Source organism: Corythoichthys intestinalis, chromosome 12 (genome assembly GCF_030265065.1).
Source record: "Corythoichthys intestinalis isolate RoL2023-P3 chromosome 12, ASM3026506v1, whole genome shotgun sequence".
Classification (NCBI taxonomy): domain Eukaryota; kingdom Metazoa; phylum Chordata; class Actinopteri; order Syngnathiformes; family Syngnathidae; genus Corythoichthys; species Corythoichthys intestinalis.
In genome coordinates, this window is record NC_080406.1 from 23,008,969 (window position 1) to 23,035,017 (window position 26,049).

General features: G+C 37.3%; 1 protein-coding gene across 1 annotated transcript in view; it reads right to left on the minus strand.

Moving 5' to 3' along the window:
- Window positions 1-26,049, minus strand: part of csrnp3 (cysteine-serine-rich nuclear protein 3) — a 47,877-nt gene that overhangs the window by 16,852 nt on the left and 4,976 nt on the right. The gene's annotated exons all lie outside the window — the stretch shown is intronic.

Sequence of the window (26,049 nt, forward strand, 5' to 3'; positions counted from 1 at the left end):
GTTAAAGAAATACTGTATAACTGTCGGATAAGAATGATACAATAATGATACTGCTGTATTTGAACGGCATGCACAAAAACTTGGCAAGTCCAAAATCTAATGGAAGATGTACAAATCTCACATACATGTAAAAGACAAGACTGAAAAAGCAGTATCTGCTCTTGCACCCCTCTTTAAAATTGCTGTATTTGTACTGTTGTGTTTGATAGAACAAAATGTCTATATGCTGCAATAGCAGATTCATGGTGCATTAAGTCCGTTTTACCCTGGAAACCCCCGTTTACAGATGTCGCACAACCGCTTATATTCTCAACCCAGCCATAAAGAGAAGGTAAGTAATTATATCTATTATTCAAAACGTCTGTCATTTTTAGCTTAGAATCCTTAATCGATGTCTAATATTTCGTTTAGAGAGAAAAAAAAAATCGACTTAAAAAAAATCATGTCACAATGAAAAAAATGTTGTCTGTAAATACTGTAAGTCATGGATATGTACCTCATAACTATCTCTTAATTGTATTTTTTTTGTTACTGTCGCATTTTCCCCGATATGTTAGATCATAAATAATCAATCCAAACAAAGAAAAATGAAAAAAAAAATTTTTAAAGGGTAAATACAGTATATGAAAAAAAAAGTCTCGACCACTCCTTGATGTCTTCGATTTCTGCGTCGCGACCCTTGTTATATTACCATGTTTGACCCATAAAATCCCCCAAAAATCTGCTGTGTCTTGACACTTAGTGATACATGCTGCAAGGAGTTACGTCGAAAAGAGGTAAGTAAGCGATACTATCTCGTTAAAATCGTGGCGTCTTAAATTATGCTCTTTCATGCTCTCACCTCCAGATAGGGTTTTGCTGTTTGAATTTTTTTTTTTTTTTTAAATGCCCTCCTGTTCAAAATTTTTCTTCCCCCAGACAATTGAGATTTTAAGCTTTCCAATGATGTATCACACATGCTTACAGGACAATTTTGAACTTTGGACAATTGGGGGCCTCAGAGCGGAACTTCAAGTCACCTGAGTATTTTCCGCCATTATATATATATATATATATATATATATATATATATATATATATATATATATATATATATATATATACACACACACACACACACACACACACACACACACACACACACACACACAGTCCCCCCAGGCCATGAGTCCACAACCAGAATGGCGATGCAAACTACTACAAAGCTGCGCAACCTTGAGATGAAAGTTCGTCGGGAGTCAGCAGGGAATGAAAACTGCGACGAGGATTAAGTCGACAAAAGGAGGGTGGTGGACACGGCCACCATCGGTCCTCAGCTATTCCCTATCTTCTGGATCGAATCAACTGAATAAACTAACTACTGAATTATGAACTAATCTACTGCGACGAGGATTAAGTCGACAAAAGGAGGGTGGCGGACACGGCCTACCATCGGTCCTCAGCTATTCCCTATCTTCTGGATCGAATCAACTGAATAAACTACTGAATTATCAACTAATCTACTGGATCTAATCAACATAACGAGCACATTGCCACGATCGACAATGGACTATTGGGAAAATGAATAATCAGAGGGGATGGTTATTATATATAAAAAAAAATTTTTTTTTTTAACTTGTAATCACTACGAAATCTGAATGTCAAAAATTGATATTCGATATTTTCTGCGTCCTATATGGTATGCTGGGGACGGGTTTCAATAAGCTTCGGCTTCTCCCGTCAGCCCTTTTCTTTTCGGGTTGAATTAATTGTAACCACATATAAATGCTGTATGTTTGGATTTGTCATGCCTGAAGGGCAAATAAATAAATAAGTAAAAATAAATAAAAATTTAAAAAACGAAAAAAGTTTTATTTAAATAGTTTTGGGAAATTTAAAACAAAAACATGTCTTATATGTATTTCTTTACAATGCTAAATCTGAATAAATAAATTGAACACACAGAAAGAAAGAAAAACTGGAAAAACAAAAACAAAAAAATAATTCAGGGTCTGGTCCTCATTAGCCGCGAGAAACAAGGGATCACTGTATATGAATTAGGAGCATATGTTACATTGAATTGCATGTGGACATCCCTCTCACTTAGCTGTCATTTGTCAACATAACAGTCATGTTCTTCCTGTAACAGGAAAACTTAAAGCCCGGAGTGGTTTGCCTCTTGCGGATTTGAGTCATTAAAAACAATTAGCAATTCACAATCTAATGCATGATAGTATCCCCTTCAAAGAAAAAAAGAAAAACCCAGGATTATCCGAAACAAACACTTTCAACACATATTTTATCTTTAGTTAATCTAAAACCTCACGTGTTGCAAAGCCCTAAAGGTTACTACAGGTGGTTAATGCTGCTGTGTCTGCTGATGTCAATAATGGCATTGTGATTAAAAACCAATATTGGCTCTCATTATCTCTGCTTTTGGACTCTCTTACTCCCCAGGGAAGCATGTGGCTCTTTAATGGCTAAATTCTGCACAGCGCTCACCAGGCAGCCACTAACCGTGTCGGTTTGATGTGGCGCAGATAGTGAGCTTTTAGTGCTTTTTGTCAGAAAACAGCTGCCTGCTGAGGCCAGAGAGCACGCTGTGGGAGCGCTGAGAGTCAAGACATACAGCAAAGTCACAGCTGGACGGATCAACAAAGAATATTGTTTAGAAAGGCTCCGAGCTGCTAGTTCTTCTGCATTATCGGATATAACACCATACGTATGAGCTTAGAGTTTAGCATCCATTTATTTGTTCGCATTTGTCTATTTTTCTTTTGTCATGTTTAGTGCCTCAATGATTAATTGATTAACTTGAGTAATTCGATCAGAAAAAACATTCGAATCAAATTTTGCTGCTTCGAGTATTCGTTTAATTACAGTGGCGTTGTAATGGTTTGTTTTAGAAGTGCGTACATTTAGTTTTATTGATTAGGCTGGATACACTGCTCTATAGTGGCAACAGTGAATATGACATAACTTATTTAACATAACTGAATGCAGCTGCACCCTGTTAAGACCAACATAAGGTAAGTTTTCGTTTAAGCTAATATGTTTTTTAATGCATTCGGAACTTAGTTTATAGGTGTATTTAGCCATTTTTTTGTGGGAATATATGTTTGAACGATTTGTTAAAAGCATTGTAAAAAAAAAAAAAAAAAAAAAAAAAAACAAATTTATAGCATTTAAGCTAGCTTACTTTTTCTATGCAAGTTAGCCAACTGTTCTTTTGTTGTACTTAGATCCTCATTTCAATTTTTTAATACCATTTGAGGCTAAACTCAGGTATTTTAATTTATTTTTAAATGAAAATGCAATTCTGCATAGTTTGAAGAAACACTTGGGAATTTTGTTTTGTATTTAATGCTCTTTTGAAAGTGCAGCAAGCCTTTGTTTTACATCTCCTAAAATTTATTTTGCAACACATTAAATGTACCTAATCTGATTATTCGAACTACCTAGTTGATGGATTAATCGACCACTAAAATAATCAATAGCTGCAGCCCTAGCCATGTTATAAATGAGCAATCCCCCTGCGTTTGTCGACAGATTTAAATACCGCTAGCCCAATTCTCATTTTCATGAGCTCGGGTCAACGGCGTTTTCCATTGTGTTTTAGCATTTAGGAACACTACAGCTAAAGAAAACAAACCAGAAATGTATTTTATGAAAAAACGAGTCAATGTTGGCAAGACATCACTTGCATTTATTTTTGTGTGTGGTACAAAAATGTCTTATAATGATTTAATATTCAAGTGTGTCACGTTAGTTTATTAATTGATTACGTTTCATTACAAATGAAGCTTAACTAAGACACGATTGAGTAAACGTGCACCGATCGGCCAACTGAATTATTACATTTGGGGGAATCAGTAATCAGTTGATTACTAAGAATATAACCGATCTTGCCTGCTGATCGCGTCCAGAGTCAGTTAGCTACATTAGCCCACTAATATTTGGTCGAGGACATTCCTGCTCACTAGTATGAGAATATAAGCACATTTATTGGGTGTTTGTATACTCCTGTGATCCCAACATTGTGTTTCCGATTGTAATTTCTGCCAATCTTTTCTATGTTAATGTAGGAAGGAGCGAAGTTTGTATTGATGCTCGATATTAGTGCTGCAACGATTAATCGATGAATCAAATTTTGCTGCTTTGAGGAGTCGTTTAATTAGAGTGGGGTTGCAATGTATTGTTTTGAAAATGTTTGCATTTAGTTTCATTAATTTGGGTGGATACATTGCCCTCTACTGGCAACAGTGAATATGATATCACTCAACTACCATGGCTGGATCCAAATGCTCACTGTTAAGACCAACATAAGGTTGTAAATTTTTGTTTGAGCTAATATGATTGTTTATGCATTCTTAATTCAATTTAGAAGTATAATTAGCAGCTTTTTTTCTGTGGGAATATGTGTTAGAACAATTTGTTAAGAGCATTGTAAAGAAAAAAAAAAGTTAGCATGTTATAGCATTTGAGCTAGCAGACGTTTGCTACGCAAATTTGCCAATTGTTCTTTTGTTTTACCTTGATCCTCATTTATTGTTATTATTACTATTATTATTATTATTATTATTGTTATTATTATTTTATACCGTTTGAGGCTAAGCTCAGGTATTTTAATTCATTTTTAAATGCATTTATTGCTGTTGTGAAATGAAAGTGCAATTCTGCATAGTTTGGAAAAAAAATATTTGTTTTTGCTCTTTTGAAAGTGCAATCTTAGCAAACCCATCTTTTCCATGTTTTAAAATTTATTCTGCAACACAATAAATTTTCCTAATCTCATTACTCAATTATATGAACTACCCTAATTTTCGGACTATAAGCCGCTACTTTTTTCCCTCATTTTGAATCCTGCGGTTTATAGTCCAGTGTGGCTTATTGGTTGATTTATTTGGGTTAATAGGTAACACTTTATTTAACAGCGGCATCTTAAGACTGTCATAAGAACATCATAATTATGACATGACACAATCATGGGCATTACTGAATGCTTATGACAGATGTCAGTATGTGTCATGTAGCATATTATGTCACTAAATCCATCTATGTCCAGCTCAGATCTTTTACGTCCATTCAAAAGTGAGATACTTTGCTGGATGACACTAACCGACATCTATTATAAGCATTCATTAATGCTTATGACAGTGTCATGTAATAATTATGACTGTCTTATGACAGTATTATGGCACCACTATCCAAGAAAATGTTACCAAATACCATAACTAGCCATTAATGAAACAACTGGAACAGTAACTGATGAAATAATTAGCACAGAAAATGACTGTTATTTACATCTTTAGCACCACAATGCATGCTAGGAGGAATGTTGGATGACAACAGTGTTGAGAGCAGGTGGCAGCTGAGGTTGACTGTCTACCCCAAGGAAGCAGTGATGGCCAAATGAAGCTTTTAGTGACAATAAGGCTTTGCAGCCAATTGGTTCAAAGTTTAATGGTGGTTCATTTGGTCCCATGACAGTCTTATGATCCCATTGTCAAATGAAGTGTTACCAGTTAATATCTTTCGGTGTAAATATCCCATAATACAATAAGGACAACTGCGGCTTATAGTCCAGTGCGGCTTATCTATAAACAAATGCCGTTTTCATGTCAAATTTGGTGGCTGGCGGCTTATAGTCAGGTGCGCCTTATAGTCCAGAAATTACGGTAAATACTTGATAAATTAATTGATTACTTAAATAATCGATAGCTGCAGCCCTACTCGATATAATCACGGTGTGGTAATTGATTTGAACTGTTTGATAGCCTCATTACTTTCCTTTGTGAGTGATTTCAATGTTCAATGATGTTTCAATGATGTCAGATATTGCATGTTTAGTGAAAGCTCCGATTCAAACTGTATGTTAAAAGGCATTAGAAAGGAAAGACGGGGGGGACCTGTTATAATTTATTGGTTCTCTTTTCCAGAAAAGTAATTTTCTTAAACCTTTTTGTAAAGGAAAATTATACACAGCCTGCACATAACATGAAGTTGTCCATGGTTTAATATTGTTGTGGAATATTGAGAAACATTTCACATGTCTGATATGCACTGCAATGCGATGTATGAAATATGTCTACCCATAAAACGAAGCAAATTTATATTGTCACATTATAGTTTTCAGACAATTTTTTCTAGTAGTTGAGTTGTATTAATTCCCCCCTATCACCCACCCTTCTGATGCCACATTTTCTTCTTGTAGATGTAATGTTCTTGTCGGTGTGGTGTCCCAATATTTATATAAAATATCATTTTCACTTCATCGTAGCAGTATATTATTCAAGATTTGTTGTGTTTTTCATAAATTGTTGGCCCCCTCATGTTTGAACGTCCCCTTTTAAAATATGCAGTTTGAAAACGAGGCCAGAGGAAGTGCACCGCTGAGCGCTTCGAGATTACACGGCCGCATCGCAGAGAGCAAAGAGCAAGTCAGGCTAATGAGAGAAGTGCAGCAGGCAAAATAAGAAGTCGCTCTCTGTTGTTTATCTGTTGATGGAAATCAGGACTGACTCTTTCATACAACAATATCACTGGCTTCGTGCAAATTATTACCTTCCTTTAGTTCTTTATTTTCCTCTAAAGTGAATTCAGACAAGTAAATAGTATTTCTATTCGCTCGGAAATTCACAGTGAGTGCATGCCTAAACAGCAAAATACACATAATGTAACAATCATTTTGCTACTTGCCTTTATTCAATATTAGTCTAGGGTAACAGGACCTTGTTAAGGCTGAATCTATAGAATTCTAATTTTTATTTGATGTGTCTGTGTTTTCAATCTTTAGGTACTGACAGTTTCTCCTAAAACACTTTTGATGCTTCCAGAACGTCAATAATTGAACTTCTCCTCCTACAACAAAACTTATCAATTTCTACCCAATTATTATCTGCTTGTCTGGTCAATTTCTCTTCAATTTGTCCCTGGAAGGCAACTAGTGCACGTCTGTCTGTCTGAGTATCACATTTATATTCTGTCCTATTACATAAGATGCAAACACCAGAGGGATGCCATGTATTTGCTTCTCCATGCGCTGACCTATATTCCCTTTCCTTAAAACGATGAAGGCACATCGAAGACAGCAATCACATGTAAATGAGCTTTAAGAACAAATGTGCTTGTGTCGTAGAATAATATTGAGGTCATATGCAAATAATTGGCTACCTCCCACTGTGTAGGATAAAAGGTGCATTCCAAAACATGATTGGAATGCTCTCCAAACAAGCAAACAAGGATCACTGGAAATCCACATAACAGCTTGTATATTTTAGCTCATAAATTAATTTCATATTAAATACAGAGGAGTTTAATCTATTCCATGACAATGCTTGTACAGTTGTGGTCAAAAGTTTACATACACTTGTGAAGAACATAATGTCATGGCTCTCTTGAGTTTCCAGTTATTTCTACAACTCTGATTTTTCTCTGATAGAGTGATTGGAACAGATACTTCTTTGTCACAAAAAACATTCATGAAGTTTGGTTCTTTTATGACTTTATTATGGGTTAACAGAAAAAGTGATCAAATTTGCTGGGTCAAAAATATACATACAGCAACATGAATTAGCAATTTTGGTGACTTAGAAAGTTGTGTCAGTGAAATGAGCTTCATAGCATGGCCTCTTAACTTCTTGTGAGTGATTATGAGTGACTACAACTGGTGACTTCTCTGAGGCCATTTAAATAGGGCTCATTGGATGCAAACGCCCACAAACGCTACAATGGGAAAGTCAAAGGAGCTCAGCATGGAACTGAAAACGCGAATCATTGACTTGAACAAGTCAGGAAAGTCACTTGGAGCCATTTCAAAGCAGCTGCAGGTCCCAAGAGCAACAGTGCAAACAATTGTTTGTAAGTATAAAGTGCATGGCACTGTTTTGTCACTGCCACGATCAGGAAGAAAACGCAAGCTATCACCTGCTGCTGAGAGAAAATTGGTCAGGAGGGTGAAGATTCAACCGAGAATCACCAAAAAGCAGATCTGCCAAGAATTAGAAGCTGCTGGAACACAGGTGTCAGTGTCCATAGTCAAGCGTGTTTTGCATCTCCATGGACTGAGAGGCTGCCGTGCAAGAAGGAAGCCCTTGCTCCAAAAGCGGCACCTTAAGGCTCGACTGAAGTTTGCTGCTGATGACATGGACAAAGATAAGACCTTCTGGAGGAAAGTTCTGTGGTCAGACGAAACAAAAATCGAGCTGTTTGGCCACAATGCCCAGCAATATGTTTGGAGGAGAAAAGGTGAGGCCTTTAACCCCAAGTACACCATGCCTACCGTCAAGCACGGTGGTGGTAGTATTATGCTGTGGGGCTGTTTTGCTGCCAATGGAACTGGTGCTTTACAGAGAGTAAATGGGATAATGAAGAAGGAGGATTACCTTCAAATTCTTCAAGATAACCTAACGTCATCAGCCCGAAGATTGGGTCTTGGGGGCAGTTGGGTTGTTCCAACAGGACAATGACCCCAAACACACATCAAAAGTGGTAATGGAATGGCTAAATCAGGCTAGAATTAAGGTTTTCGAATGGCCTGACTTAAACCCCATTGAGAACTTGTGGACAATGCTGAAGAAACAAGTCCATGTCAGAAAGCCATCAAATTTAACTGAACTGCACCAATTCTGTCAAGAGGAGTGGTCAAAGATTCAACCAGAAGCTTGCCAGAAGCTTGTGGATGGTTACCAAAAGCGCCTAATTGAAGTGAAAATGGCTAAGGGACATGTTACCAAATATTAGCGCTGCTGTATGTATATTTTTGACCCAGCAGATTTGATCATTTTTTTCTGTTCACCCATAATAAAGTCATAAAAGAACCAAACTTCATGAATGTTTTTTGTGACAAAGAAGTATCTGTTCCAATCACTCTATCAGAAAAAAATCAGAGTTGTAGAAATAACTGGAAACTCAAGAGAGCCATGACATTATGTTCTTCACAAGTGTATGTAAACTTTTGACCACAACTGTATGGCAAAACTAGAGGTGGGTAGAAAAGCCAAACATTTTACTCAGGGAAGAGTAGCTTTACTTCAAAATAATAGGAAAAAAGTAAAACTAGTCAGCCAAAAGCTTTACACAAGTTCATGTACAAAAAGTATTCAGTCAAAAGAATACTCAAATATACTGTTTACAATGTCAGATTATTTATTCATTCATTTTCCATGCCGCTTATCCTCACGAGGGTCACGGAGGTGCAGGAGCCTATCCCAGCTAACTATGGGCAGTAAGCGGGGAACACCCTGAAATGGTTGCCAGCCAATTGCATGGCACAATGAGACAAAGCAAGCAGTAACACACACACTTACAGTATACAGTACCTGCAGACACTTTGAGTGTTCAATCAGCCTACTGCACATGTTTTTGGGATGTGGGAGGAAACCGGAGTCCCCGGAGAAAACCAACGCAGGCACGGGCAGAACATGCAAACTCCACACAGGGAGGCCAGACCCCGGAATTCAACCCTTGATCTCAGATTAGTTATGTATATCATATATTAGTAGTACATAGTATTTGTTTCAGCACAGCTGTTATTTATTTACTAGGGGTGCAACGGTACACAAAAATCTCGCTTCGGTACGTACCTCGGTTTTGAGGTCACGGTTCGGTTTATTTTCGGTACAGTAAGAAAACAAAATGCAAAATATAAATGTGCTAGTTGTTTATTACACACTTTTGTGCTTTCAACAATAGGAACATTAGTCTATACAAAGCCAATTCTGCTCAAAAAGTAGTGGGTATTTAAAGATAATAATCCAACAACAATTTGCTTTTCAGACCCCACGTATTGGCCAGCTTTCTTTCTGAAAGAAAGAAAAAAAAGAAGTCCTGTGCTAAAGAGAAAAGCAATCCTAATGGCAAAGATTTTAACATGTATTTTACAAATGAAATGCCTCAATGAATCTTTTTTTTTTCTTATGAACAGTTTTCAAAAGCTTTATTGGTGGATTTTCTCAAGTTAAAGCGTCACACAGAAATTAATAAATTGTGGCAGCAGGATGTGTGTATTATTCTTATTATTTAATTACAGGTGTTTTAGCTCATTTCAATTTATTTTATTTAAATGGCCTAATATTTATTTTATTATGTGTTTATTTTTTACAAATGTGATGTAGTATTCATTTATATTGTATATTTTATGTTGTATAACTTTAGTTCCTATGTGAATATTAGTTCCTACTTGTTTTGTTGTGGAAAGAGGGTTTTGTATTGAACACGGTTGGTTATTATTATAGCAGAGGAGACAGCAGTAAATCAACAAAAACAAGTCAACTGTGCCCCGATCTACCACTCAAGAGATCTGATGGACTCAAAAAGTGGGTTACAATTGCATATTAGTTTGAAAATCGACCGGATCCACTGTATTTTTACATGAGTGACTTCCGGTCTGCCCGATCCTAGCAAGTAGTATTGACGCTGGAGGGCCGCGTCTCGCGTCAAATAATAAACTCTGCCGTTCTTTTCGCGTGCGTTGCGTTGAGCCGCTTCTGGGACGCGTCTAACACGCGGCCGCACTGCGACTGGTGTGCATTGGCTGATTGACTTTAATGCCTGCGTTTAACTGCGTTCTCGCGGCGGCCACGTTGTCGCGCCGTTGACGTTTCTGGGTTATATACTGTCCCACTGTGTTGGTCCTCATTATAGTAGAGAAGACAGAGTAAATATAATCTACACAAAGAAACTGTAACCTGATTGACTCACAGCCTCGAAAAGTAAGGGGTTACATTACGTTAGAAACTCGTTCGGTACACCTTCGTTCCGAACCGAGCACCCCGCACCGATACGGTTCAATACAAATACATGTACCGTTACACCCTTACCTTTTGGGATACATAGTATCACGATACATCACCATTTCGATATTTTGTCACACCCCTAGCATAAATAGTAACATATTTTGTTGTTTTTCAGAGAGGATAAATAATCTGTTTTAAACTACTGTTATAATTTCTGTCTTTACCACATTTGCCATTGCCACCGTTTAGCGCAAGTAACATTTTGCTCACAACTTCAGACTCCCAGCAGATGAGCAGAAATCCAGATTTGGAGAACATGTCAAGGTCAAGGGTGTAGGTTTGGTCCCAACATTGGTAGGGACGATATAACAGCATCACCTGCATGTACACTTTTTGCTGGGGACCGGACATTATTAAAACCAAACAGATTGGGTGAATGAGGGTCAGTACTACATTTCTGACGAATATGAACCTAATTAATTGATCGGCTAAATGATCAATGCAAAATAAATATGGTATTGACTTACACTAACCTTCGTGTGAATTGGTTCAGGTAAAACCCTGTTCAATTCAAACCTTTTGTATTAAAAAACTACAAAAGAAACATTTTGAAAACTTCCAGAATAAATGTCTGGACTTTATTAGCAAATTTTAATTGAAATATTTGACCATAACTTAACTTATATTTTTGTGGTTCTACAGTTTCCAGCAGTTCGCCACATTTCTCAAAGTTTAATTAACATTTATAGTATAAAACACATACAGGAGTATACTTCTCTCTTCTTCTTCTCTCGATTAGCAAATTCACACAGTTTAATGTTACGCTAACTCTGTTGCAGGTCAGACTTTCATTAGCAAAATTAGTGGTGTGTTCCCTACCTCCACAACATTGATGCTGTTTTACATTACTTACACTGGCTGTTGTTGCTGGCCGGAAAAAAAAAAACTTCTACTCCACTGGAGAGGAAGCTGCATGTCGTCGACATCCAATTCTGTCTGGGCTGTGTGAGTGTGCGTGTGTGGGTGGTGGTGGTGTGTGTGTGAGGAGCGGTCAAGTCATCAGCCAATGAAACGTGCATTTGAGGGCGAAAAAAATGGACAGGCACATTAAGCAAGTGAAAAGGGGTAAATGCAATTCTGAACATAATAATCACTTCATAATGGTAGGGTGATTTCTATCCTTGCAACATATGGTAAGACAATCTAAATTACCTATATAATTGAACTCATTATTTAATGCAAATAAGTTGCTTAAAAGTTGCTGGGGACAACAATTTGAGCATCCTGAAAAGTTGGTAGTGTTATGTCCCTACCGTCCCTATGCAAACCTATGCCCTTGGTCAAGGTACAATTGTAATTAACAAAAAAAAAAAAAAAAAAAGAAAAAAGAAATCGGCTATCTAAGCACACTAGTAAAACAATTATTATTATTTCTTATTATTTATTTCTGCACACTACCAGGTCAACTACTGTACATGTCCCTAAAAAAGAAAAAACTGATGTACAAGTACCAGTAGAAAATTGAAAAATAACTTAGACCTTGAGTTTGATATTAAGGATTTTAAAAATGTTTTAAGTTTTCCACAGAAAATGAAATTCCACCTTAAAACACATTTCAAACCTGCATGATATTTTATAAGAGTTGTTCAGGTACATTTATAAAGTGCTGTCCGTCAGCAAATTGATTCTCCAAACATTCAATACATGTCTTTGAGGGAGTTTGATTCCCCCAATGTTTGTGTGACACAAAAACATCTTTTCATGACTCATCTTAGTATTCTCATCTCAGCCATTGTGGCTCCTTGTCAGGGAGCATTTCATGGATTGTGCCTGCAGTGGGCAAAGTTACATCAAAACAGCTTAGCTTTAACACACAGTCAATGCTGAACAAGGGAACAGGCGAACTGACACCTGCAATTATAACGCTAAGGGTTGATAAGCTAACGTTCATTTCTCATAATGTACTCGTGGTCATGTTACTCCACTGGCTACTTTAGGTAGAACTGCAATTTCTAATGAGAAATGATACGACATATTTACCCACAACAATGAATATATTTTGTTAAAATTAATACCTCGATTAAAAAAAAAAAAAAAAAAAAATTAAACATGGGCTAATGTACACAATTATTGCACTACATTGTTGTAAACTCTTTTGAGGGGGTGAGTTAATGTGCCATTCACACCCCTAAAATTCAGCGAAGCAGTTCTACCAAATCATGAACAGCTTGTTTTCACACAATGACACATTGCAGAAGATCATTAATTTATATATATATCATTTTTTAATAAGTTTTCATTCCCAGGCACTCAGAAAAAGCAAAGGTTTGTCCCTGTGGAAGCGGTTGATAGAATAGCGAAGACAGAAGACAAAACCATGAAACCACAAAAGATTCCAGCCAGGGCTTGCACTAGCCCTCATTCATCACCCGTGTCGCGCTCGGCCCTATAAGGCAGCCTTGTACGAGGCTATGGAGAGAAATCGCGACAGAGAAACTGATCAAGAGCGATACAGAGAGAGAAGGTAGGGCTCAGCTGGAATCCGCTGAGGCTGAGATGATTATATGGCAACAGATGATGTCAGTGGACTCCTCAACCTTAAATATTCTTCAATGTTTTTGTTGATGCTTTTTTTAAATAAATGGCATGGATGTCAGTGTGAGGTCAGTTAGTCTTCATCTGCATACATTAACATCACATGTAAGAATGGTGTAGCTCATTTCAGGCTGCATTAATATTTCATGAATAATTATACTTTATTTGTATCTACTATATGTAAGCATGTAAAACCCAACTAATCCTTAGTAGGAAATCGACTGCCAACTGCGGCCCGCTGCCCAGTTTTTATTGGCCTAAAGCAAATTATGAAAATATCAGTGAACATGGTGCGCGCAATAAGCTTCAGTTCAGCCTACATTCTGTAGCACTTCTCAGGTTAAGGTTCTTGTAGTTTTTAAAAGAAACATTATTATGAGTTAAAATAATTTTATATTAAAACTAGGGCCGTCAAATTTTTCGCGTTAATGAGCGGTAATTTTTTAAATGAATCACGTTCAGATATTTGACGCAATTAACGCATGCACGGAATGAACCTTCATGCGTTGCCTGAAACAGTTTACAATGATGCCGTTTCAGCACATAGAGAGCGAAATGGAAGAGAAATGCGAGTGGGCACAGGCGCTCATTGGGCCGCGCCTTTTATTGGCTTAAGCTTTGGCAGCCACGACTAACAGTCATGGTTGCCCAACTTCCCATCATGCATTTGGGCAGAGCAGGAGACGATCTTTTTCTTAACACGCGTAATTGAACACAACGCAGAACATACTATATACGATTTGCAGCCACCACTGACAGTCATGGTTGCCCAACTTCCCATCATGCATTTGGGCGGAACAGTTAAGTCGCTACAGTATCATTTAGTGAAAGCACAACAAAAATTATATTCCTATCTCTCAAAAAAAAAAAAATGTTCACAAAAAGAAAAGCGCTCAATGCAAAGAGAACTGGCATTCCCAATCAAAATTGCTTTGCAAAATACACATAAAACTTACTCAGACTTTGCCTTGGCTAGATCTCTAATTAATCTAAAACCCACCATTGACACCTTGTGGTGTATTTCAATCACTACCTTAGGTAGTTAAAGACACTGTGGAAGAACGGCAGGGAGCCCGTTGTGATGTCACTGCTCGGCGAAGTCAACAATGGCGACCTATTATTTTATTAGATTATTTTATTGATTGAAAATTTTACAAATTTTGTTAAAATGAAAACATTAAGAGGAGTTTTAATATAAAATTACTATAACTTGTGCACAAATTTAACTTTTAACTTAACTTTACTTAACAGAATGTTAATGCCATCTTGGGGATTTATTGTTATAATAAACAAATACAGTATTTATGTACAGTATGTTGAATGTTTATGTCCGTCTTGTGTCTTATCTTTCCATTCCAACAATAATTTACAGAAAAATATTTTAGAGATGGTTTGAATTGCGATTAATTATGGTTAATTAATTTTTAAGATGGTATTAACTCAATTAAAAATTTTAATCATTCGACAGCCCTAATTAAAACCCCTCTTGATCTTTTCGTTTTATACAATTTGTAAAATTAGTTATAATTGTTGATGACGTTGCAGGGGGGTGACATCACATGGTTACGCTGCCGGGCTTCCAGAGTATGACTCTAGCGACATTAACATGCCATCTGTTCAGCCCTTTCAATTTTGAAACCGAGAGGAAAATGAATGAGCATGACAGCAAGGTATTAGCTATTTTTTATGTCCCAAAAATGTTATAATAAACAAATACAGTATTTATGTACAGTATGTTGAATGTTTATGTCCGTCTTGTGTCTTATCTTTCCATTCCAACAATAATTTACAGAAAAATATTTTAGAGATGGTTTGAATTGCGATTAATTATGGTTAATTAATTTTTAAGATGGTATTAACTCAATTAAAAATTGTAATCATTCGACAACCCTAATTAAAACCCCTCTTGATCTTTTCGTTTTATACATTCATTCATTCATTCATTTTCCATGCCGCTTCTTCCTCACGAGGGTCGCGGAGGTGCTGATAGTTTAACTAGAAGGTCGCCATTGTTGTTGACGTGGCAGGGGGGTGACGTCACATGGTTACGCTGCCGGGCTTCCAGAGTATGATTCTAGCGACATTAACATGCCATCTGTTCAGCCCTTTCAATTTTGAAACCGAGAGGAAAATGAATGAGCATGACAGCAAGGTATTAGCTATTTTTTATGTCCCAAAAATGCATGGAGAAATCCCTCCCTTGCAGCTGCAAGGCTCAACCCTCCCCTACCGGTTGTTGCTCAGTGTCAGTGAGTCAGCTGTGCTACACGATGGCAGGAGGAGGTGAAACTCCTGAACTCTTTTCCCCCATCATAGACAATGAAATCGCTGGTATGGGAAAACTTCGACTACAAAAAATTTACAGATGGCCACGGCTTAGAGGAGGAGGAGGAGGACCAACAGACATGTAAAACATGTTTGCGGAGGGTGGCTGCCGAGGAGGCAATACCTCCAATATGATTTTGCATTTATACAACATTAAAGGTTAGTAAACACTGTCATGAACGTTTCCCATCAAGCTATGAGAATTAACTCCAGTTTGTTTAGTGTGTCTAGTGGTGGAAAACATGGTGTATTTTTCTCTCTGGCAACTGTGTTGAGAAAGAGAGTGTGTGTATCATGTAAACATGATACGAGTCATACACACGTGCTTTTTATGGAAAATAATTAAATTATTTTGTTCTGATGGTAATAATGTTGAGCTGTGGCTGTGGGTTTAGGCTCACCTAACCCCTTCTAGCCTAGTGTAACACATTTGATACACTCAGAATTTCATTATTTTGAGACTAATTTAGAATTTTGAAAAAAAATAATAAAAAATGATGGATGCAAGTGCAGGTTCCATGATAAAAAAAAAATCTGGATTTAGCAAGGGTTATAGATATTGGAGCGCTTATTATACATATTCATTTTGATTTTTCTTTTTCTACAAATTTGAAAAAAGTGCCATTAGGACCTTATTTTTTAAGTTTGGGGATTCTCTGACAATTGCTTCATGTCGCAGGCATTAAGGGGCTAAAGGACTGCCTTTATTTTAATTTTATTTAGAATATTTCAGTTATTATTATTTTTAAAATGTATTACAATATGTTCAAATTTCCTAATCAGTTTTGAAAAATAAAAATCTTGTTCAATGGAAATGGCTTATGTCAAAGTAACACATTTTAGAGCTGTAACTGCAATAACGTGATACCGTGAAACCGTGATATTTTGGCTTAAGGTTATCATACAGTCAGAATATCATACCGACATATGCCAAGATGTTTTAATTTAAAAATGCAGCTTGACAAAAAAGGTTCAAGGGGACAGAGAGAACAGATATGGATAATAGGGAGTTGTCAAAATTATCGCGTTAACGGGCGGTAATTAATTTTTTAAATTAATCACGTTAAAATATTTGACACAATTAACACACATGCCACGCTCAAACAGGTTAAAATGACAGCAGTGTCATGTCTACTTGTTACTTGTGGTTTTTTTGTGTTTTGTCGCCCTCTCCTGGCGCTTGGGTGCGACTGATTTTATGGGTTTCAGCACAATGAGCATTGTGTAATTATTGACATCAACAATGGCGAGCTACTAATTTATTTTTTGATTGAAAATTTTTACAAATTTTATAAAACGAAAACATTAAGAGGGGTGTTAATATAAAATTTCTTTAACTTGTACTAACATTTATCTTTTAAGAACTACAAGTCTTTCCATCCATTGATCGCTTTAACAGAATGTTTATGTTAATGCCATCTTGCTGATTTATTGTTATAATACACAAACACAGTACTTATGTACAGTATGTTGAATGTATATATCCGTCTTGTGTCTGATCTTTCCATTCCAATAGGAAATTACAGAAAAATATGGCATATTTTATAGATGGTTTGAATTGCGATTAATTACGATTAATTAATTTTGAAGCTGTGATTAACTCGAATAAAAATTGTAATCGTTTGACAGCCCTATAAAAAAATATTGATTATTTATGCTATTGGCAGCATTGCAAAATCATCTTAACTTCAAGAGCTTTTGCAGTAAACTTTTTAGTTTTAAGCATGTTGAAGTATTGTTTTTTTTTCTCTGTACCATATACTTTAATTTTATATAAAGATTCTAATGAGCCACTTGCAAAAGATGTAATTAAAAGTACTGAACAGCACTAAATCTGTGACACACTTATTAATTTGTCAGGTCACGCATACAACGGCGTTACCTGCGGATTTATGCAAAATTGTGTGTCACTGGCAGTTTTATCCCTGCAGTGTGAAAAAGATCAAATGGCGTAAGTGTGCAAATAAGTTGCCAAATGTCATCGTTTTCAATCACGGTCAAGCTCTGTAAAAGAAAATGGCACGCAACCATTCCCCAATTACACACAAAGGAATCCAGTTATGGAAATGCAGTGACATCTTCGGATTTATGCAAATGAGACTTTGCATGCTCGCTGTACATTTGTTAACTCGCACTAGCCGGAGGCTGCAGACGGATCTGCTCGGCACACATTAAAAGGAGGGGTGGGGGTGCAAGAGTGCTGCTCGGCACTTGCGGACAGAGAATCTGCAAGCAACATCCCTCCTGCAGCTGCGCTCATACACAGTGCTGGGAAACATTGATCTGCTCTTCCTCCACTCACAACAAGAAAGGAGAGGAAGCATGGCTTTGTATGATGTACACAGCTAAACAGCAAAGATGACCATTGTGGCTTTGGATTAAAGCTCCATGCTTTGGAAAATAACTGAATTTTGCCAGATGTACAAACAAGGCGCGATCACAAGGCACATCGTGTAAAAACCAGCCCCACAGTTAGACTCGTGTTTTTGATTTGCTCTAATTCTAGTCACAACCACATGCAGCCCTAATCAGAAACCCTCAGCCATCACGTCAATCACAATGCTCGACTACATTATTCATGCCTCTATTTCTTATTTATGACTGTATTTTCCCCATGTTATCGCAAAGTTCACAAAAAGCAGGCTCGCTGGCAGAAACAGAGCTGCCAAAGCATTTCGTGGAGACGGGGATGCTTTCATCTCACACACAGGCTGGGAAGGCTTTGGGATTGGGGGGGTTCACATTCGACAGACAAGCCTTATTATTTATATATAACTTCTATCACGGTGGGAATGTGAATCTCTTCTTAATAGATGTTTAAAAAAGCACTCATTTCACAACACAGTATTCAAATTTGTAATAATTTTACTATTAATGCAGATTTAATTCACAGTTATGTTTATGTTAGTATTTTATCACATGTTGTTTGATGAGTGCTTTCTAATCGTATCATTCTTAAAAGAAGGGAGGGGGGGTGCCTGGAGCAACAACAAAAAAAAAGCTTCACTCGTTGCTTCAAGTGGGATTTTCTCTTGTTATACAATAACAGTACATAAGAATCTAGCATGGCCATTAATAATTTCCCACCTTTACACAGTGGTGTCAACAAAGGTAAAATCAGACTGCTTTTGTGCTAAACCCACCGAAAGGCTCCGCGTTGAATCAAAAGACAGCAAAACATAGTTTACAATTCAGTGATCGCATATTTTTGTTTTTCTTTTTATTGTTTAAGGTTTTCATAATCGAAATTGGATATTTATTTATGTTAAACAAAATCAAGCAGATGAGGGTTAGGAATTTTGAAATAGTGCCGCGTACATATTAGGGGTGTGACAAAAGACCCTAATTTTCGCACTATAAGGCGCACCTGAATATAAGCCGCAGCCCACCAAATTTGGCACAAAAACGGCATTTGTTCATAGATAAGCCGCACTGGACTATAAGCCGCAGCTGTCCTCACTGTATCATGGGATATTTACACCAAAAGATATTAACCCTTTAACACCGAATGTGTCGGCAGCGACGCGATTACGCATGTCGTCTTTGAAGCTTCGTCACGCTGTAATTATGTCACCCACGTGCCGCTGGTTGGTCTCATTTGAAAGTACGGAAGTTGATGTCCACACCAGTTTTTATTTGAAGTCAATCGACCAAGAAAACGGGAGATAACGTCATTTGAGTTTTATAGTTTTATTGCACTCATAAATATGCATTAAAACGCTGCATGGACCATGTATCTATCTCCATATTTCCATAATTTCTTGTCCTTTTTCAAAACCGAAAGCAGCACAAAAGACTACCTATCCCAACAGCCGTTGTGATGTCAAGAAGGACGAACCGAATGTGGACATTTTTTATAAATTTCCGAGCGAGGCGCCCACTAAGGAAAAGGAGACATGCGAGGCAAGTAACGGCCGGTTGGTTTGAGCGAGTGACTTTGAAACGAGCAGAATGAAACTAAAACTAAATTTAGCGCAAGCTAATGCATTATTTCATTAACTCAAGGAAGAAGATGAGCTGTATTTGTCGTTGTTTTCCTGGGATGAGTCGGCGTCTCGGCGAGTAGAAGTGACAGGCTGACAGCAGCGCGCAAAGTCCGCAAACGGCTGTGTGACGTTGTGTGTGACGCAGCTCCCTGACCTGTTCATGCAGAAGCTTTATTGTTTTATTGTTCGCAAAAAAAAACAAAAAAAAAACAAACAAACAAAAAAACTTTATTGGGTCGTATCCCAGAAAAATTTGAATTGAACTGAACTACTTGTCAATATTTTTGAAAATACTTTTTTTCAATGTTATATATTTTTTTACTTCACTATAATCTTTTCAATTTTTATAAAGATGAGTGTTCGAGAAGCTTGATTGCATGTACGTATATACTTTAGATAAGGTGGTGGGTATAATACCTAAATTCACAGAGATATCCTCCAAATCCTTTTTGTGTTAGATGATATATATATATATATATTCTCACTATTTTGCACTGTATATAACCCGTTTTGACCATAGTATGTGTAAAGGCCAAAAACGCCTTTGACCATACTTGCCGTTTTTTGTTGAATTGTCAAACATAAAACTATTCAATCTTATTTTTTTCTATTGAATATTTATCCTAACAAGTAGAATAAATATTATCTAGCTTCAAAACGGTTGGTCGAGCATGTTTGGTTGTCAAAGGGACATCAACATTACAAATTTTGAAAAAATATTTTGGGATTTTTTTGTCTTTTTGGGTCCAAAATGTGGAGTATAATTGGTCAGTGAAGAAAACAACAGTTTGGACATGAAGTTCAAGGTGTCCTTAAAAAAGGGACCCAACTTGGCCATTGTGAACAATTTTTTCTTTGAAATATAAAGGCAACATCAAATGCATGCAAATTCGGCCAAAATAGGCTTAGGTGTTAAAGGGTTAATCGGTACAATCTTATTTGATAGCGGCACCATACGACCGACTGTCATAAGACCAAATGAACCATCATTAAACTTTGAACCAATTGCAAAGCTGCAAAGCTTTATTGCTTCAAGAAGCTTCATTTGACCATCACTGCTCCCTTGGGGGAGACAGTCAACCTCTGCTGCCACCTGCTGTTGACTGTTGTCATCCAACATGCCTCTTAGCATGCATTGCAGCGCTACAGATGTAAATAACAATATAAAATAATGTTCTGTGCTAAATATTTCTTCAGTTACTCTTCCATTTGTTTCATCAATTGCTAGTTATGGTATTTACTAACACTTTATTTGACAGTGGTGCCATAAGACTGTCATTACACAATCATAATTATGACATGTCTCTGTCCTGAGCATTCATGAATGCTTATAACAGATGTCATTAAGTGTTATCCGGCAAATGATCTCACTTTTGAATGGATGCAAAAGATCCAAGATGGACAAAAATTGAGATAGTGACATAATTTGCCAAATGGCACTTAATGAGATAAGCATTCAGTAATGTCCATGATAGTGTCGTTTTATAATTTTGATGATCTTATGACAGTGTTATGACACCGCTGTCAAATGAAGTGTTACCTAAAAAAATCAACAAATAAGCCGCACTGGACTATAAGCCACAGGTATCAAAATGAAGGAAAAAAAGTAGCGGCTTATAGACCCTACCCACCGACGTCACAAAATCACGTGATCGCTGTATTGTTCCGCCCCCTTGTCCGTCATTTTGTGTCTGTATTATCAATGGTCTCAATTTATCGAGCAACTTATAATGCATTTCATGGAAGACCCGGTGCTTTCGGATGCCGTAAACTCACTTGATGCGTTGCATAAAAGGCGTTATGTGGAAAAGCTTCAGTTTATCCATTCGCCAGATCCATATTTGATGCCTAAATCGATGTTTTTCGACCCGCTGTCTCCGCCGTATTTGCCTGACATCTGCTAGCTACCCTGATATGTACAACTATCTTGTCCACACAAAATCAGCCTATTCTCACGAAAGTTTGAAAAACTTTAAGAGCTTGGAGGCTTATAAATACTTCGTTGCTGGTTGGGTGAAACAGGTCCTCGTCCACGAAAATTCGGCAGGAATCTATCTTGTGCTTGGAAAGGTGAGTTACGAAATTTTCAATTCAAAATCTTTTGTTATTGCTAACATCCACTGTCAAGTCTAATGTATTTCATGTCATTTGTCAATGGAGCTAGGGCTTTTAATATTTATATGGTTTAGCGATAGCACTCTCACTACATACATACGTGTATGTTGTCGGCGATTAGCCTAGCAATGATCTTAATTGTGGTTGTCAGCCCAAAACCCTCTAAATATATATTAAATGCATCTTACCAGATATAAAATGCTACATAATCTGTGGTACTCGTGTGGAGCCCAGTTTTCTCGTCGAATTGCAGCAGCCCATCTCGCTCTCTCCTCTCCGGGTCTCTCGGAATCCGGTAGAACTTCAAGTCTCTCCGTCTATCTTCTCTGTTATTGCAACCGACCGCCACACACGCCTTCACCATTTTGATTATTAATGTTAACGAGCAGAAAAACACGCCGTAAATAGGAGAAATGTACGTAGCCGTAACAGGTAAATACGATGTGTTGACGGACAATTGGGCGGCACCAGTCAGGAGGGCGGAGTTGTGACGTCACGTGGGTAGGGTCTATGGTCCGAAAATTACGGTATCGAAATGGTAATATATCATGATACTTTGTATCCCAAAAGGTTATCGATATGCTCCTGTCAAGAATCGAGATATAGTTTTAAAAAGGTGTCAATTAAAAAAAAAAAAAAAAAAAAAAAAAGGCTGCCATTGACGGTGCTTGACGCCCAATCCATTTAGACTGGGAAGGTTCGGCCATTCAAAACCAGAGCCTTCACAGTCATAAGGTCCGATTTTCGGGGCATTTACAGGTCACTTGCTTTTCATTTTAGGGCATTTACAGGTCATTTCCTGTTGAGTTTGAGTCACTGCCTATTCATTTGGGTGATTTCCTGGTCACTTCCTGTTCTGTAACGCAAAATTAACAGCAAGTGACCCATAAAATACCCCAAAATCAACAGGAAGTAACTGAAACTCAACATGTAAATGACCTTAAATGGCCCAAAATTACTCATTGCCTGACGGCCATAGGCGTTAAATTCGTTCAAATGGATTGGACGTCTACTAGTGATGAACTCATTCCAATTCACAGCAAAAACTGGTTTTTCTGTTTATTAGTTTTTTGTAGAATTTCCTGGAAGGATTTCCTGACCAATGTATCGAAAATCGTTGTATCGCTATATCGTCAGATTATCGTTATCATGAGCTTTGTATCACAAATCGTATCCTATTGTGAGGTACCAAGAGGTTCCCTCTCCTAGGACATATTGAACCCTCATTATTTTTTCCCATGAAATGTGTTACAACAGTGTTACAGGATGGCAATTAGTGAAAGGTAGTGTGATACCTATGCGAGAGGAAATCCCTCACTGCAAGTGGTGGAAGGTGTTTTTCAGAATAAGAGTACAGTGGTACCTCGACATCCGATCGCTTAAACACACGATCTTTTCGACATCTGACGTAAAATTTGACTCGCCATTTATTTCTACATCTGACGACACGCTCGAAATACAACAATTAATGACAGCGCCGCAGTTTTTTTGTTTTGCCGGAAGACAGATGCACGGCGGATTTTCTTGTGAGAGAAAGCAAGCGTTCCAAGGTTAGTGCAGGTGGTGAAAAAGGAAAAAGGTGACGTTTACCATTGAAATGAAGATGGAAATGATGAAAAAGGGTTGTTCCGATCATGTTTTTTTGCTCCCGATACGATCCCGATTGTTTTAGTTTGAGTATCTGCCGATCCCGATATTTCCCGATCCGATTGCTTTTTTTTGCTCCCGATTCAATTCCAATCATTCCCGTTATTTTTTCCTGATCGTATACATTTTGGCAATGCATTAAGAAAAAAATGAATAAAACTTGGATGAATATATACATTCAACGTACAGTACATAAGTACTGTATTTGTTTATTATCACAATAAATCCTCAAGATGGCATTTACATTATTAACATTCTTTCTGTGAGAGGGATCCACGGATAGAAAGACTTGTGACTTTGTATATTGTGACTAAATATTGCCATCTAGTGTCTTTGTTGAGCTTTCAGTAAATGATACTGCAGCCATTCAACCCAAATGCATGATGGGAAGTGGAACCATGACTGTGCGTAGTGCTACCAATTGATATATCTTCTCTGCGTTGGGAATTAACATAAGGTGTTAAGAAAAAGATCAATTGCTACCTTGCTTCCCCACATTGCATCCCATGATATTTCTAATCGTAGGGAGAGGAATTGTAAGGCTTTAGCCAACTAAAATAAGGCTCCAAAGGCTGCCAAAATTCACTTCACTCATTTTACGCTGTCTTTTAGCTCTCCACATAGGCAAACTGGCGCTATTACAGATGGTGCGCAACAATGCGTGAGTAGGTCGTGCAGCACATGCATTAATTGCTTTAAATATTTTAACGTGATACATTTTTTAAAAAATTAATTACTGCCGTTATTGGGATAAATTTGATAACCCTACCTTAAACCTAAACTAAAGACTCTGGATAAGTGTAACATATTATGTCTGTAATGTTAAATACAATTAGAAAACGATTTAATTAAAAAAAAAAAAAAAAATTTAAAAAGGCATGGCCGATATTTTTTTGCCGATTCCGATACTTTGATCGATCGGGACAGCTCTAAAAAAAATATATGAGCGTGGTGTGCGAATCCGTGATCTGTTTTGACAATAGAGTCGTGTCTACGATCTCGACGGTCATCCTCCGACCTCTGTTCGCCAGTCTTTATAAGTTAAGGTGACAATTATTATTGTGGTAACATCGCCAAAGAAATCACCAGCTTGGTCAGGTTTCTAATCATTTATTCCATCAACTTGACGGCAGCAACAAAACATTAAAAGAGAATGTAAAATCTCTACCGCACTCTCCATCACACCGTCACGTCAGCCACGTGGTGCTGTACACGTACAGGTACAGCACGCAAAAAAATGTCTGCCACGTTAGAACCCGATTGGTTACATTATTACAGGAAATATTATTATTATCATTATTATTACCGTACTGGCCCGAATATAAGACGGGGTTTTTTGCATTGAAATAACACTGAAAAAGAGGGGGTCGTCTTATATTCGCGGTCTAGACATTATATCCATTCACGACGCTAAATGGCGCCAGATATCATTGAAGCGATGTTCTGTCATGACAGATCTCAGCTACTCTTTTTATTTTAACCAGTTTGCATTATTTTATTGCAGTGTTTTTCCTTATTCAGATTTGTTTCAAGACTACAGTTACAGTTAGACTTCACTTTGATGGTTAATGCAGTTATTGCAATTTTGTTGTTTTATCACAATAGATTTGTTTATTTACATTTCAAAACCCAGAAGCCATTCATTTATGAATGTGATTGCACTTTAGTTTACATATTTAAATGTTCAGATATTAAAATTTGAATGAGGCAAAATAACATGCTTTTTCTCTCAAATATATTGTTATAATCATTTGTTTCGGATGTACTGTAATTATTTTCTGTCTAAAAATTAATTTGGTGTTCAAAAAGTAATTTTTCAAACTTGAGTCTTGAAAAAGAGGGGGTCGTCTTATAATCAGGGCGGTCTTATATTCGGGCCAATATGGTATATTATCCCGATTTGTATTTATAATTTATTTGTTTTGTTATGTGTATTTGCCATTTGTAATAGCAGTATTTATAGACAGGTTTCCGAGGTCCATGTTCCATTTTAGAATTTCTCCATCCAAAACAACAGTGGAGCTGGAGTAACATTACTCATCAAAATCCCTTAAAAAAGACAATTTGGAGATACCGCATCCATCTGCCATCATCACAACAGGGGAGAATGTTAATGAAGGCAGATGTGGAACCAAGCTCGTGCTACCACAAAGACCGGGTGTTTTTGTAGCCATGTTGCCGGTGTGTTATGGCAGGTATGTTCTTCCTATCCCTGCATTTTCATGTGTCCAGTGCTAAAAAAAAATACTAAAGCTAAAATCTTGCGCATGAAACGACTTGTTGCCTTTGATATTGTTATTACAATGATGATTGTAATTATGATGATCTTTAATATTATTTACTACAACTACTGTATCTGCTGCTAGTCTGGTGATAATCATGTCAAGTTTTTTGTTCGTTTGTTTACAGGTGGAAAACGATGTTAGGCAAAGGAAGATAAGTTGCCTCACAGCGACACTTACTGTACGTTGATGGACATATATCGAGACGACCAGCAGAGAGGCTGGGGCTGGAGGCAGTGGCTCACTTCGCGGAGGACTATCAGCTCAATCCTGAGATCCAACTCCGAGCGTTTTAACTGCAGCTACTTTAAGATACGCTATTGGAGACGGAATTACCGAAGACAGCGGGAGAAAGCCCGTCTGGAGGCCGTAATGTCGGGTGAA